The sequence below is a fragment of the Balaenoptera ricei genome, chromosome 18 (genome assembly GCF_028023285.1).
Source record: "Balaenoptera ricei isolate mBalRic1 chromosome 18, mBalRic1.hap2, whole genome shotgun sequence".
Lineage (NCBI taxonomy): Eukaryota > Metazoa > Chordata > Mammalia > Artiodactyla > Balaenopteridae > Balaenoptera > Balaenoptera ricei.
This window is the reverse complement of record NC_082656.1, coordinates 5,516,676-5,533,470: the sequence shown is the minus strand read 5'-3', so window position 1 is coordinate 5,533,470 and position 16,795 is coordinate 5,516,676. Positions and strand designations below refer to the sequence as shown.

Here is a 16,795-nt window from a genome sequence, read left to right as displayed (position 1 = left end):
AGTTGAGGTTGTAGTTGGGAACCTCCTTATTATCAATCAGGATCCTTTAACCCAAAGGAGGCAGAGAGGCAGATACTCTACCTAGATGGTATTACAAGTTTCTTTATTTTGAAACAATTTCCATTTCAACACTGCAGTTCCGTACTCTTCCGGGAGCCGCCCCAAAAAGCTGCTGCGGATTTAATTCTTCAAGCCTGACTCTTCCCTTGAAGTCATTTTAAGGCAAGCAATTTCTTCTAGCCCCCATAATTCTTCCCTTACATTAAAACTATAGCAGCAGATTTTGTGTTAAATTAGTTTTGCTTTGGAGGATAAGGAAAACATACCTAAATAACATAGGTTACCTGTAAATATTTTACATTAACATTTAAAGTATATTCTTAAATGCCATTTAGACTACACAATCTTCCAACCCCCATAATTCTCACATTTAGTCTTTTTTTTTTCTTTCTCTTTTTGCCTTCTCCTCTTCTTCAAGAGATGACTATGATTTTAGGAAACCAAGCAGGTTTTATTGATAACTGGGACAAGCCCAGTGATACTGGGCCAGAACAACCACTAAATATTTTCTTTACTTAGCTACAAACCAGAGGGAATATATATTTCTTATATCATTCATTTCTTGAAGGTTATGAAATTAGATCTAGGAAAACCCCCTCAAATTCCAAATAAGGAAAGTAGAATCTGTCAGTTGCAGAGATTATAGCAACATTTACCTTGACGTTCTTCTTGGAGGTATCAGTTTAGAGAAGCTGGGGGCAAGTGTGTAGGTGACCTTTTGGGTCTGTGTCTCTAGTACCCAAACATTTGTTTTAACAACAGCTTTTTCAAATTGGCATTTGTCACTAACCTCAGTTTATATGGATAATATCAACTAAGTTGCCAGAGCCCCAGAGTTAATGACCAGTTTGTTCTTTCTCCGGGATCTTGGTGATTCTGTGCTAGAGATCTAATCCATAAACCAAAACACAACCAGTTTTGATCCACAAAGAAGAGTTCCCTGGGATTCAGTGATGACCAAACTGTCCCTTTACACACACACACACACACACACGTACTTAAAAATAATATTCAGGTCATGTATTGGGTCTATGCCTCAAATAATTTTATTGGTAAGTAGGAACCTAGGCATTTCATGGCCCCCCACCCTTTTTTTCACGATCAGTATCAGCACTTTTTTTTCATGTCTTTTAATATTTGTGTTTTAATTTCTAGGAAAGAAATTATTTTCTAATTGTTCATTTGTTATCTCAGAACTTTCAGGACAGTCTGCTCTCATAACACTTTGTATCTGCAGTATGACAATAATAGGTTTTATACAAGTGGTAGTTGATAAATTCTTCTCCAACCTCAGGAAAGCAAATAATGAAAAACAAAGTAGGAGCTAAAGTCACTGTAGTATAAGCATACAACGGTTTGTTGGGTGGCACTTAAATAATTTTAACTCACTGACAATTAGTAGAATCAGTGACAAAGATTAAGTACCTAAACCACAGATTAGGAGCTGTTAAAAATGGTGGCGCCAGGCTCTGTCTTTTACTCATGAAAGACACAGTATATGTTCTTTCACTTTGTGTATCTAATGTACTAAAAACAACAACCGCAACAAAACTCAGTGGATCTAGATTCTATTTTCAGCCCTCCCTCCACTTTCTAGGCAGAACTATGGTAGGGTGCATGTGCATTGCCAGAAGCAAACAGAAGAAAGACATACTTAAGCGAGAACCAGGGACCATTGTCCAATAAATAGCAATATAGAAGCATGCAGGAAGGACAAAAATAGAGACTGCTCGTAAGGAATCCACACATATTAAAAAAAAAATAATGTTCCCCCTCAAATCACTTTATTGAAATAATGCAAATTTCAGAAATCCAAATTCCTCTAGTTACTTTCATGGGTTCCTGTTATAATTTTCATCGTGTCTATGAATTTCATATAACCATCTTCATACTTCTAGATATCTGTTAGTGATATATTGTTAAACACAACAGACCCTGATTGAGAGTGACAGTTCTCGGTCATGGTCTTCAGCCCACAGAAAACCAACAACCAACATTTATTCCTCATTTCTAGGGTTAGAGTCTTGAAATGCACCTACGGTATTGTGATGGCTGCTCTTGGGTGGACACGTGGCCAGGACGGAGAACCACAAGGCCAAATGACCACACAGTCGGGCCGTCGCAAGCTGTTCAGGGAGCAGATTTTTAGATGGGCTTGGATTGCTGCACAAAGCTGGGCGCTACGTTCGCAAGTGTAAAGCCAGACAAAACAGACAGGCAGCAAGCTGCTCCCTTGGCGGGAACTTTTAGTTTGCCGCCACCTCACACCTCTATCTCGGAGAAACTACTGCTTGGATTCGAGGCTTTGAATGCCTTAGACAGAAAAAATGAAAGCATGCTTTGCTCATGTCCAGACAGGCCGGTCGTCTACAACAGGGCTGGGGGAGGGCACTCGGCCTGGTATCGAGGCGTCTGCGCGCGGCCCCAGCCTGCAGCGAAGATGCCGCTCAGGTGGCAGCGGCCTCGCCCCTCCCCCTGCGGCCTGGCCCGCGGATCAAAGCACCGGACTCTCGCCACAGCCCTCGGGGCCCACCGCCCAAGCGCCACGAGCCGCAGGAGCGCGCCGCGGGCGTCGGGGCGCAGGGGTCGCGTCTCTCCCGGCCTCGGACGACGCGCCGGCTCCTCGCCCGACGGGGAAACGCCGCGCTCGTCTCCGGGCGGCCTGGCGCCTCCCGAGGTGGGAGCGCAGCGAGGCCCCCGTGGCAGCCGCGCCAACCTGGCGGGGAGCCCGGTGGGGGGGGCCGCCGCTGTCTGCGCCCCGGAAGTCGCGCCTCGAGATCCCGGGTACGTTCCTTTTCCTCTTCGGAGCAGCTTGGTTTCCACAGCTGCTTTTGTCATCACGGTTAAACGTACTCTGACTTTTTCAACGGCGTGCCCCGCCATGGGCGGGGGAGGGGCCGGGAACCGGGCCCCGGGCGCCCACGGGCCCCGGCGACGAGCGCGGTGGCGGCTTTCAGTCGGGCTTGAGCGCCGCGGGCGGCGGCGGCAGCGGCGGCCGGGCGGGAGGGAGGGACTTGACTTTGAAGGGGAGGCGGGAGGTCGGCGCGCTCAGCCCCACTCCCTGCCGCCCCTCCCGCGGCCGAGCTTGCGCGAGGTGCCCGGCAGGCGGCGCTGCTGCTCCGGCGGAGCGACCGGGTGCCCGACTGTCCGAGGACGCGAGAGCCGGAACCAGCGGGGCGGGGAGCGGCAGGGGCAGCCGGCGGAGGCGCCGCAGGAGCGGCCCCAGGGAGAGCCCGCGGCCCTTCGCGGCCCTCGGCTGCTTTCCCCTCTTCCCCGCCGAGGCGGAGGGCCGGGGTCCACGGTAGGAGGTGTCGCCTGGCCCAGCGGGTGCGAACAAGCCCACCCCTTTGCGCCTCTCCCGGCCGCGCTCTGGCACTTTCGACCTCAGCCGCCTCCCTCCATCGCCACCAACAGGCGCGGCCTGCCCTGCGGAGAGGCCACGTCCCCCGGAGCCGGGGGCCCGGTGGGTGCCCGCCGCCCTCGCACCTCGTGTCGCCGACAGACGTCTCCCTGGCCTGCCCCTCACCAGACTCCAGATGTCGTCCAGCTTAAACGATTAGTGGCGGTTTGAGGGCTGATCCCCAACCTGGGCCCGCTTTGCGGGTGGGGGAGGGGAGAGGGCGGAATCACTCTTAATCTCGCCTCACGGCTAAATAATTTACTCAAGGTTTTCTCTTCCTGCCAATTCCCTTCCCTGCACCCCTGCCCTTGGCTTCCTGCTTTGTGAAGCCCCAGGGAGAGAAGGGCCAAGTCTTAATAAAAGTTAATATTAATAGTGGTGGAGGCGCCGGCAGGTGCTTCTCCAGACCTCATCTCCCCCTCTCGCCCCCTCCCCCCTCCTCCTCCAAGCCCGGCCCCCTCCTCTGGGTTTCCTTTGAATATTGGAGATGGGCCTTGCGCTTGGGGGGACCATTTCGGAAATACGGGCGCTGGAGTGAGAAGCCTCGGGCCACGTGTTCCGTAAACCACATCCTCCTGCAGTTGCCGTGAGCCCGGAAGGTGGCAAAGGTCGGGCGTGCACACGGTGCACGGGTGCCGCTGCAGAGCACGAGGTCAGATAAGCGCGCAGGGGGAGTCGGCAGGCTGGACAGGAAAGATACCTGCAGGAAGGGGACGGGCTGAGCAAACTCGTGGGAGAGTTGGGGGGGGGGTGTTGGGGGGAGGGGCACAAAAGTCAAAAAAGCAACAAACCAATACTGTAAAAAGAATACCTAGTAACGCCAAGGACCTGATTTCCTAACGCGGGGGCAAAGGACTCAAAGAGGTTGTCCTTCCCATAGCAAAGCCTGGTTTGGTTTTTTTTATGAACGCACGTTGAGGCCTTCCACGGAACAATTCCTTCCAACAAGTTTGAACAATGCAGAGGGGTGGGAAAAGTTAAAATATGCCCCTTCTTTCAATCCCATCCCTCTGGGGTACCAGTGTGAACACCCCGGTCCATATCATCCCAAGAATTTTTTGTGCTTAGACAAATTTGTATCACTTATCTTGTTCTTCCTTTTGTCTCTCCTTAAAAAAGAATGAAGTCATACTTTTCGTTGTGACTTGCTTTTATCAGTTAATAATATATCATGGGCATTTCCCCAGGTCATTATATATAAATCCAACTGACTTTTTAATGGCCACTGCATTTTATAAATTTGGGTATACCAGAATTTTATTCATTTACTCAACAATTTCTTTGAATGTTTATTATGTTCTAGGTGCTGGGAAAACAGCATTAAGATCACAGATAAAAATCCTTGTTCTTGGGAAGCTTACACTTTAGTGGGTAGAGACCGAAAAGAAACACATTTATTCAACTGCTTTTCTACTACTGATGGATTTTCACGTTGCTGTCAGCATTTTGCTATCATAAATGGTCCAAAGGTAAGCATCGTTTTACGTATATCCTTTTGTATCTTTGTATTTTTAAAGGATAGATGACTCAAATAGGAAATCCTAGGTCAAAGAAAATGCTCAATTTAAAACTTTTTTTTCACCTTTAAACTTTAATAAATATAGTCATTGCTTTCCAAAAAGGTTTAGCAATTCACAGTACCACACAGGTGCCTATAAATGAGTTCCCCTTTCTCCACGGCCTCTTTGCACTAGAGGTTATTGCTTAACTTTTTGTTAATCTGATGGACAGAAAATGGTAACTAACTTAATTTTATGTTCCATGATTTACTAAGCAGGTTGAGCATATTTTCATATTTTTTTGGCATTTGCATTTTTTGTGATCTGCTTGAGTCTATTATTTTCTAGTAGACAGAAGGAAAGGAAACAGAGGGTTTACACATCCCAGGCCTTGTGCTTGATTCTTTAACTTATTTCATTTAATCTTTGCAAAAACCAATATCTGACCCTATGAGATAGATTATGACCCATGCCTTTCTGATGTCGAACACCGTGCTATTTCAGCCACGGTTGAGTCTGCTCTCTGAATGTGGCAGACTTTCTAAGTATAAAGGCAAAGTAAGAATTATAAGGAGACTAGTAGAGAGCTATCAGAACCGTCATCTTCAAAATTTAAAAGCAAATTAAAAATGACAAAAAAGCCTTTGCTACAAAAATGTCAGAGGATTATTTTCCTTAATATATAAAAAATTCAATGCAAAATGATAAGACAAATACCAGCCTTCTAATGAAATATCATCAAATAACATAACACTTTTAAAAATCCAATACTCAATCTGGTGGCAGTGTGATAAACAGGCACCTCCCATACTGATGGGATTGTAAATTAATATATTTTTGAATGGCAATTTGGCAATATTTTAGAAGTCTTAAAATAACACTCATTAAGTTTAGTAATTTCACATCTAGGACTAATCTAAGGAAATAATCAGAAGTAGGGAGTTGGGGCTTCCCTGGTGGCACAGTGGTTAAGAATCTGCCTGCCAATGCAGGGGACATGGGTACGAGCCCTGGTCTGAGAAGATCCCACACACCACGGAGCAACTAAGCCCGTGCGCCACAACTACTGCACCTGTGCTCTAGAGCCCACGAGCCACAACTACTGAGCCCACATGCCACAACTACTGAAGCCTGCACGCCTAGAGCCCGTGCTCCACAACAAGAGAAGCCACCGCAATGAGAAGCCCGCGCACCGCAACGAAGAGTAGCCCCCACTCACTGCAACTAGAGAAAGCCCGCGCGCAGCAACGCAGATCCAGCGCAGCCAAAAATAAATAAATGAATTTATTTAAAAAAAAAAAGTAGGGAGTTGGAAATAAGTGTCCGATATTAATATTTTGGGTAACTAAATTATGGTATACCCATTCAGTAGAACATTATGTAACCATTAAAGCTGCTATTTTCAGAGTGTTTAATGATCTGAGGAATACTTATTCCTTTTGTCTCATAAAGAATATATACAGTATGATGCAAAAGAATATACATGTACAGTATGATCTTTTGCATCTGTGTATCTATGTATTTATGTATCTAGACTGAAAAATGGCCCTCTGAAAGACGTCTATAGCCTAATCCCTGGAAGCTGTGACTGTTACCTTGTATGGCAAAAAAACCAAACAAGCCAAAAAAGGGACATCAAAATCAAAACCAAACCGAAACACCAAAAAACAAAAAAGCAACAATCCCACCCCAAACGGTTGTTGCAGATATGATTAAATTAAGGATCTTGAAATGGAGAGATTACCCTGGATTATTCATGTAGGCCCTAAATGCCACCACAAATGTCTTTATAAGAGAGAGGCAGAGGTAGATTTCACATACACACACACACACGCGCGAAAGTGATAGGAAGGAGCAGTGAGAGATTTGATGTTGGCTGGAGTGATGCAGCCACAAGCCAAGAAATGCCAGCAGCCACCAGAAGCTGGAAGAAGCAAGGATGAGATATTCTCCCCCAGTCTCCAGAGTGTGGCTCTGCTCACATCCTGATTTCAGCCCAGTTTTGGACTCTGGCCTGAAAACTGTGAGAGAATGAATTTATTGTTTTAAGCCAGCAAATTTGGGATAATTGGTTACAGCGCCCACAGGAAACTAATATGGTGCTGTTTCTATTGCTGTATAACAACTCCACACTCAGTGTCATACAACAAGCACGTCGTTATGTCCATGGATTCTGTGGGTCAGGAACCTGGACAGGGTACAACAAGAATGACTTGTGTCCACTCCACAATGTCTGGACCCTCAGGAAGACTTGAGTGGCCAGGGCAGAAATCATCTGGAGGTTTCTTTTTTTTTTAATTTTAATTTTAATTTTTAAATTTTATTTCATTTAAAAATTTTATTTATTTTTTTGGCTGCACCGCACAGCTTGTGGCATCTTAGTTCCCCGACCAGAGATTGAACCTGGGCCACTGCAGTGAAAGCGCCAAGTCCTAACCACTGGACTGCCAGGGAATTCCCTCGAGGTTTTTTTATTCACGTATTTGGTGCATAGGCTGAAAGGAGCCCAAAGTTGGGATCATTGTGGATTGTTAACCAGAGCTCCTCTTCCGTGTGGCTTGAGCCTCCTCAAGGGTTGTCAGACTTTTTACATTGTGGTTCAGAGCTCCGAAAATTTGTGTTCCCAGTGAGCAGGTGGGAAGCTCTATGGCCTATTGTGATCTACCTTCAGAAGTCACAGTGTCATTTTTACCACCACTTTTAATCTATTGATTGAAGCATTTACAAACCCTCTCAGATTCAAGAAGAAGGGAATAAATCCACCTCTCTATGGGAGGAATGTCAAATAATTTGCAGCCATATTTTAAAACTGCCACAGTTAGTTCCATGCCCACAAATTATTTACATTCTCCATGTCCAAGTTCTCTCCTCCTAAAGTTTTATGTTACTTACTAAGGCATTGGGCTTACGCTTAGGTGACAGGGTCTCCTAATATAAATCAGGTCCAGGTGGATGTTAGGCACCTTGACTTAATCTCTTTGGGTATGGTTCTGCTTGATCTGTAAACTGATGAATTAAAGAGACAAGTTTTCTGCCACTCCTCCCTCAAATAAACCCAACATACAACAGTAGGATGAGTATAGGATAACTGCTAAGATACTCCTGTTCCAAAGTGGAGAAAACAGAAATGCACAGCAGTCATTGGTTTATATTAAATTTGAAATCCATCCCAGCATGTGATGTTCGCTTATTGATTAGGACTCTGTCCTGCTCCCTGGGAGTGACTGTCTGGGACTTTCCCCTCTGTCCTGTGGGTCTTTGTTCCCATTCTCTGAATCATCCTCCCTTTCCCCATAAAAAGTAGCCAATGATGGTAATTTTTTCCAGTCTGCTTTCTGCCTAAGTTTGGGCAGCCAAAGGCCTCATTTCATTTTTTTGTTTGTTTTGTTTTTTAAAATATTTATTTATTTATTTATTAGTTTATTTATTTGGCTGTGCTGGGTCTTAGTTGCGGCATGCGGGATCTTCGTTAACTGCGTGTGGGACCTTCGTTGTGGCATGCAGGATCTTTTAGTTGTGGCATGTGGAATCTTTAGTTGCAGCATGCGAACTCTTAGTTGCAGCACGCACGTGGGATCTAGTTCCCTGACCGAGGATCGAACCCAGGCCCCCTGCATTGGGAGCGCAGAGTCAGCCACTGGACCACCAGGGAAGTCCCTCATTTCATTCTGTACCGCCTCTGTTCCTCTCTATTCAAGCTGATATAATTCCCTCAAAATCTCTGTGGATTTCTCATATCGCAATTTATAAAAAACCTGCTCCGTTAGAGAAAGTCACCCACAAACCTCTGAGATTCCTTGTCTACCTTGGGCCCCCATGTGGCTGTTGTGTAGCAATGCCTTTAGATCTTTAGAAGCCCTACTGTTTAACAGAGATTGCTTGTAAGGTTTTCCCTGAAGTTCTTAGAAGGCAGAAGAGGTCCAGAATGTGCCATCTCAACATGTGCCACTTTGGCTTGGGCTCTGTAGGCGATTGAGAGTCAGCAGACCCAGGGAGAGTTCTCTGTCCTTCCCTTTCCTGCCTAAAAGTAGGGCATCAAATTCCCTTTGTGAGGGTATCCTCCCTCTCCTGTACCAGGAGGTGGAGAGCCACTTCTGTCACTGGCGGTGGGGAGGCAGCGCTACGAGGAGCCTGCGGACACGCCTTACTAAAGTAACCTTCACCCGCCTTCGCTTTTCCTCATATATTTCCTAGCCACTTCCCACGTGTATCACTTCTCGAAGCCCAAACCTCCTTTCCTTTGTTCAAATGGTGTACGAGGCCTTGAGTCTAGTTACTTCTTTGAGTTTCACTTCTTTTCTGTGAACTCCCATGCAGGTAAAATATTAATAAAGTGTGTGTTCTTTTTCTCCTGTTCACCTGTCTTTTGTCAGTTAAATTGGAAGGCTCCCAGGTACTGAGCCTCAGAGGAAAAAAATTTTCCATCCTGACAAGGCCTTTTGTCTAGTTGAGTCTATGAAGCAGCACCTATACCTTCCTTAGGTGCTAACAAAGGGCTTTAAAGTCACACCCTTGGCTTCATTTTTATTCTGAAAACACTTTGTTTTTTTTACTGTGTCCTGGATTTGATCTTTGCTCAGAGAATCCTTTGCTGGCTAAGTTCCAGCTGAGCCCTCTACATTTCCTCTTAATCCTCGCTGATAACTGAATGGTGTATTCTTTCTCTTCTCCCTTTCACATCCTCTATAGGCAGCTAGAACAAGTTGGTGGCCCCTTTAATATCCCGTCCAGAAATCTCCTCAGCCAGATTACTGAGTTTATTAAGGACATTTCCTATTTTCCCCGTTATCCCAGGTGACAGCGTTACCAAACGTTCTGCCAGTACCTAACGTGTATCTCCTTTCCTTCAGCATCCAATAACATTTTCCTCACTTTGTTCAAACCCTCACCCTCAGCTTTCCCAATGCCTGCCTGACTTCTCCCTGCCAGCCAGTCTCCAAACAAACACCACATTTTAGGCATTTTGATGGCAACAACCCATTTCCAGGTACCAAATCCTGTCCTGTCTTCTATTACTGTGTAGCAAACCACCTCAAACAACAACTATTTCAATACGTTCATGGATTCTCTGGGGCACAGGAGCTGTCTTTTCTCCACTGCCTGGAGCCTCAGCTGGGCAGTCTGGAATGGCTGGGGGCTTCTTTATTTACCTATCTGGCGCCTCATTTGACATGACTCAGCTGGAACTGTTAACTGGAACCTCTACATGTGGCTTGGGGCTCCTCACAGCTTGACAGCCTCAAGGTCATCAGACATCTTACATGGTGGCTCAGGCCTCCAAGAGCATGTGTTCCCAGCAAACAGTGTAGAGGCCACCTGGCCTGTCATGACCTAACCACATGGAGTTACTTCCTCCATATTATACTGGTCAAAGCAGCCACAAGCCCATCCAGATTCAAGGAGGGGGGACATATATTCCACTTCTTGATGGGAAGGCTGTGAAAATGTGGTCATGCTTTAAAATGGCCACGTGCACACACATGTGTTTATATATATATGTGCACAGAATACAGACTGAAAGGAATCATACCAAAATATGAGTGATTAAGACCACTGCTGTGGTGTTAGGAGCAGTTTTGTTTTTGTTTTTTCCTTTTTCTTAGACTCTTCTATATTTTTCAGATTTTCCATAATTATATTTATTTTGTAATAAGCAATTATTTTATGTTTTACTTTTTTATTATAACAAATTTCAAGAACATTAAAAAGAAACATAGTATAAGAAACTCCCATCACCCAGTTTTAATAACGATCAACTCATAGCCAATTTTGCTTTGTTCACATCTCCCCAATATTTTGAAGAAAATGCAAAATATATAAATGCATCTCTAAATTTTTAGAATATATCTTTAAAAAATATGAATACTTTAATCTTTATCATACCTTAAAAATAGCACTTCTGCACAGCAAAGGAATCCATCAGCAAGATGAAAAGGCAACCTACTGAGTGGGAGGAAAGATTTGCAAATCATATATCTGATAAGGGGTTAATATCCAAAAAATATAATATACAACTCAATAGCAAAAAAACCCATACAATCTGATTTTAAAAATCGGGCAGAGGATCTGAATACATATTTTTCCAGAGAAGACATACAGATGGCCAACAGGTACAAGAAAAGATGCTCTACATCATTAATCATCAAGGAAACCCAAACCACAATGAGGTAATCACCTCACACCTGTTAGAATGGCTGTTATCAAGAAGACAAGAAATAACAAGTGTTGGTGAGTGTGTGGAGAAAAGGGAACCCCCGTGCACTGTTGGTGGGAATGTAAATTGGTGCAGCCACTATGGAAAACAGTATGGAGGTTCCTCAAAAAGTTAAAAATAGAACTACCACATGATCCAGCAATTCCACTTCTGGGTATTTAGCCAAAGAAATCAAATACACTACCTTGAAAAGATACATGCACCCCCATGGTCACTGCAACATTATTTACAATTTCCAAGACATAGGAGCAACCTAAGCGTCCATCAATGGATGAATGAATAAAGAAAATATGGTATATATATAATGGAATATTATTTAGCCATAAAAAGAATGAAATATTGCCGTTTGTGACAACATAGCTGGACCTTGAGGCATAATGCTAGTGAAATAAGTCAGACAGAAAAAGACAAATACTGCATGATCTCTCCTACATGTGGAATCAAAAAAAAAAAAGAAAAAACAAGAGCTCACAGATACAGAGAGCAGATTGGTGGTTGCCTGAAGCGGGGGTGGCGTGACAAAATGGGTGAAAGGAGTCAAAAGATACAAATTTCCAGCTATAAACTGAATGTCATGGGGATGTAATGTACAGCGTGGCGATTACAGTTAATAACACTGCATATTTGAAAGTAGCTGGGAGAGTGGATCCTGAAAGATCTCATTACGAGAAACACATTTTTTATAACTGCGTACGGTGATGGGTGTTAATTAGACTTATTGTGATCATTTCGCAATATATACAAACATTGAATTATTATGTTGTACACCTGAAGCTGATACAATGTTATTTCAATTATACCTCAATTTTAAAAACAGCAGTTCTTCTTTAATATCATCGAATATCTAGTCTGGGGCTTCCCTGGTGGCGCAGTGGTTGAGAATCCGCCTGCCAATGCAGGGCACATGGGCGCGAGCCCTGGTCCAGGAAGATCCCACATGCCACGGAGCAGCTAAGCCCATGCGCCACAACTACTGAGCCTGTGCTCTAGAGCCCATGAGCCACAACTATTGAGCCCACGTGCCACAACTACTGAAGCCCGCGTGCCTAGAGCCCGTGCTCCGCAACAAGAGAAGCCACCGCAATGAGAAACCCGCGCACCGCAACGAAGAGTAGCCCTTGCTCGCCGCAACTAGAGAAAGCCCACACACAGCAATGAAGACCTAATGCAGCCAAAAATAAATAAATACATTTATTAAAAAAAATTATCTAGTCTGTGTTCAAAGTTACAATTGTCTCATAAATGACACAAATGTCCTGTAAATGTTTTTATTTTATAGTTTTGTTTTTTAAAAATGAGGTACAAAAAAGGATTTGCAAATTATGATTGGTTGCTATATCTCACGGCTTCATTAATCTATAGTAGAGATTAACTCTTCAGTGTCTTGGGTTTTTTTAATCTTACAATTTAGTTGTTGAGGAAAACAGGTTTAGGGGACTTCCCTGGTGGTGCAGTGGTTAAGACTCTGTGCTCCCAATGCAGGGGGCCCAGGTTCCATCCCTGGTCAGGGAACTAGATCCCACATGCATGCCACAACTAAGAGTTTGCATGCCGCAACTAAGGAGCCTATGTGCCGCAACTAAAACCTGGCTCAACCAAATAAAAATAAATAAATAAATATTAAAAAAAAAAAAACAGGTTTATTTGTCCCATGGAGAAGTCTATATTCTGGTTTGTTGATTATATCATCACAGTATATACTCATATTCATAAATATATAAATATATTCTCCCTTTCTGAGATAAATGATAAATAGATGTATACTATACACATGAAGAGTTATTTTGAAAACATGATTGTAACTGTGGCTGAAAGGAGGAGTCCAAAGAGGTCTCCTGAAATTTCACCAAAAATTGTATTAAAGAGGATCAGAGCATAAAAGTGGTAAATAAAATGAAAAGTATAAAGAAATCCATGGAGGATGTTGGCATCAGGGGAGGGAAAAGAAAAAAGGAATCAAATGCATTGGGAAATTATAATCTAACAATGAAAAACCAGTAAGAGTCATAAAGGACAGGATGGGAAGGAGGGAGATGCTAGTTGCACTGAATTCATTGATGCATTCATTCATTCAGTGAGTCATTCCCTGTTTACTGAGCACCTGTCCAGCATAGGGCTATATTTTGTGTATTAGAGCACTCATAAAACTATTAGAGGAAAGTCAAAATGGAAAAAGGAAGTATGTGGAAAAGAAACATGAAAACTCTTTATATAGTTTCCTGGATATTTGTTTGGCTTAGCATGTCCCAGAATTAGGTCAGAAGATGCGGGATGCAGTCGGCTTTCTCAGATGATGGACCTTTGTCAGGGTTGATATGAGAGGTGTGACATCCGTGCCTGGCAACCCTCAGGGGCAGAGCCTTCAGTTTTAGGACTTGAAAACTGACATTTGCAATGAACAAATTTAAGAAATTTTTGCAAACTTTTATTAATTTATTTTAAAAATATATTTTTTTCCCACCCAAATGTGACACAGTTATTGTGAAAAATACAAACCATCAGAAACATAAATTATTAAAAGTGAAGCCACCCAAACCACTAGTGTCTACTAAATTTTTCCAGATTCATATTATTCTTTTTCTCTACTTGCAAACATTTATAAATTTCTGAACTTCTCTGACGCAGAATAATTTCTTCCTTGGAAACTAGCTAATGACGGCTAACATTTATTGAAAGAAGCTGAATAATTTGCCTCAGGTCACACAGCCAGTAAATGGTGGGCCAAGGATTCAAACCCGGACAGTGCAGCTTTTAGAACACATGCCATAAGGGCTTTCTAGGGAAGTGGCATCCAATAGAAAGAGAATCCAAATCTCGTAGGCAATGTAAAATTTTTAGTAGCCATATTAAAAAGAAGTAAAAAGAAACAGCTGGAATTGATGTTAACATGTTTTGTTTAACTCAATATATCCAAATTACTATCATTTTAACATGCAAACAATATGAAAATTATTAATGAGATATTTAACACTGTTTCACACGAAATCTAAATTTACTGTGCATTTTGCACCTCCAGCACATATCAGTTTGGATTAGCCAGATTTCAAGTGCTCAGCAGCCGTGTGCAGCCAGTGGCTACTCTACTGGACAATGCGGGCTACGGAGTTTGAATTGTTCATTCACAGATGTTGACTGTGGGCCCACTATGTGTCATGCATCATGCTTGGTGCAGGGGAATCAGTGGTGAATGAAACACAGGGCTCACACTCTAGGGGAGGAAGCAGAGGAAAAGCAGTAAATAAATCAAGTAGTACACGCCACTGGGGAGTCATGTGATTGCAATCATTGCTATGAAAAAAGAGAAAGGGGGGGGAGGGGGAGAGAGAGAGACAGAGGAAGGAAGGGAGGGAGGGAGGGAGGGAAAAAGAAAGGAAGGAAAAAGAAAGAAAGGAAGGAAGAAAGGAAGAATGGAAGGAGGGAGGAAGGGAGGGAGGGAGGAAGGACGAGACATGTAGAGAGTTACTGGTTACTAGTTACTACTTTAGCTAGGGTGGCCAGGAGAGATGTTTTTGCAGAGGTGACATTGGAATAGAGACCTCGGTGACAAAAGGGGCATAACAATGACAACGATAAAAGGCCAGTTCTTGAGGAAGGTGCTGCTCTGAGTGCTTTCCATACACTAACTCACTGTAGCTTCACAAACACGGATTAGGCTGGGTCTATTATTATCCCCATTTTCCAGATGAGGAGACCGAAGTGAAAGAGGTGAAGTGAATGGCCCAAGTTTACACAGCAACTGGGAAGGACCCACTGAAGCAGCCCCAAGAAAGAAGAGCTGTCCGGGCAGAAGAATTCATGTGAAGCCTCAGGGGGACAGTAGCAGGCTGACCACTGGCCCCAAACGTCGCCAGGTCCTAATCCTGGAACCTGTGGATGTTGCCCTGCAGGGCGAAGGGACTTTGCAGATGGGGAAGTTCATCCTGGATCATCCGGTGGGCCCAGTGTCATCACGAGGGTGCTTATACAGGGGGAAGAGGGAGATTTGGCGTCACATACGTGATGCCTGTGGAAGCAGAGGTTGCTGTGATGGGTGGAAGGGCAGGAACCAAGGAGTGCAGGCCCTGCCGACAGTTTAGACTTCGACCTTAGAACTGTAAGACGATAAACTTGTGTCGTTCAAAGCCACTACGTTTGTAGTAATTTGACAGCAGCGATAGGAACCACCCGTGCGTCTTTTCTCTGTGCTCTTTCTGGCCTCCAGTTCTTCTTCCTGGCTCTTCTCTCTGCAGAGAACTCCCTCCCTTGGTCCCCTCTCTCCAGCTCGCCTCCTTCAAACTCTGCTAAGATTCCCCGGAATCCCCCAGGCTTGGTGTCCCCTTCCTCTGTATTCCTTGAACACTTCGCATAAACCTGTGTTCAAGTACTAATCACACTGTATTATAATGTGCCCTTTCACTAGTCTTGCTTTTGATTTGATTCTTGCTTTTGATTTGATGTTGGATTTCTTGAGAGTAGGGATCCTATATTTTGCCTTTTTCTATCCCCAGTAATTGGCGCAGGGTCTGGTAAAACTGTAAGCAGTTCATCCAAGTTTATGGAATAAAAACCAACAATTAAACAGAAAACTGCAATAAGGAATCACACCATAGGAAGTCCCATAATCAAGGCGATTCGCTCCACAGTCCTGGGATTCTCCGGCCAGGGTCTAACAGGCACAAAAGAGTGCGACTGTGCCTTTCTGTCCCCATACCCTCATGCCCCCGGAGCCGTCCCCATACCCTCATGCCCCCGGAGCCGTCCCCTTCCCTCCCCAGGCAGTCTGACCTTGACCTGTCTGATGGCATCCTAAGTCCCACAGCTTCCCCAGTGCTGTGCAGTCTGACCCCAGCCTATACTGGTTGTTGAGGCTAAGAGCTCAGCCAATGATGAATGAGGTGGAGAAGTGTTTAGGGCTTCTGAGAGCTGCCCCAGCTGTAACTCGATACATCTGTTGCACTTTCTGTAGGAAAAGCAACAATTTAGTCAATGTTCTTGTAAATCATGCCCATTTCTTCTAGACTTAAAGTAAGGTTCAAATAAGAAAAAGATTTAAAAATCATCTGTAATCTCTCTACCCACAGTTAATCATTAATAACATTAAAAATAGTATTATTAATGTTAAAATGAGTACATTGCTAATTAATATATAGAATGAAGAAGAACATAAAATGAAATGTAAAAGAATACCAGTTCCACTCCCCAGAGTTAACTACTATGAATATTTGGTTATACTTTTGTCTAGCCTTAAAAAAAAAACAAACTATAAAGCAACTCAAAAAAAAAAAAGAACAACAATATTGTAAACAAATAATACAAATTCCACAAAACCTACTAAGATGAATTCCATTTCTTTAAAAAAAAAATCTTAGTCTTATTTTTACAAATGGCTAAACTACTCTAGTGGCGGACCTGCTTGTAAGTGTACATGAGCTGTATGGCCTCTCAAACCCTCTCAGATTCTCAGTGTACAGGACTGAGGAGGACTCTCGCAATTATGTTTCTGGTTACCCATCGAATACCTGCATTTTTTTTTTTAATTTTTATTTATTTATTTATGGCTGTGTTGGTGGCGCAGTGGTTGAGAATCTGCCTGCCAATGCAGGGGACACGGGTTCGAGCCCTGGTCTGGGAAGATCCCACGTG

General features: G+C 43.8%; 1 long non-coding RNA gene across 3 annotated transcripts; it reads left to right on the top strand.

Moving 5' to 3' along the window:
• The first annotated feature begins 3,223 nt into the window (after positions 1–3,223).
• On the top strand, positions 3,224–16,152 carry LOC132352348 (uncharacterized). 3 transcript variants are annotated; one of them, XR_009498684.1, is made up of 3 exons: positions 3,224–3,523; positions 4,764–4,929; positions 14,856–16,152. It is a non-coding gene; the product is annotated as an uncharacterized LOC132352348 (long non-coding RNA). The 3 variants fall into 3 exon arrangements; XR_009498685.1 differs by lacking the exon at positions 14,856–16,152 and adding an exon at positions 11,991–12,371; XR_009498683.1 differs by lacking the exon at positions 14,856–16,152 and adding an exon at positions 5,952–6,350.
• Positions 16,153–16,795: the final 643 nt, after the last annotated feature.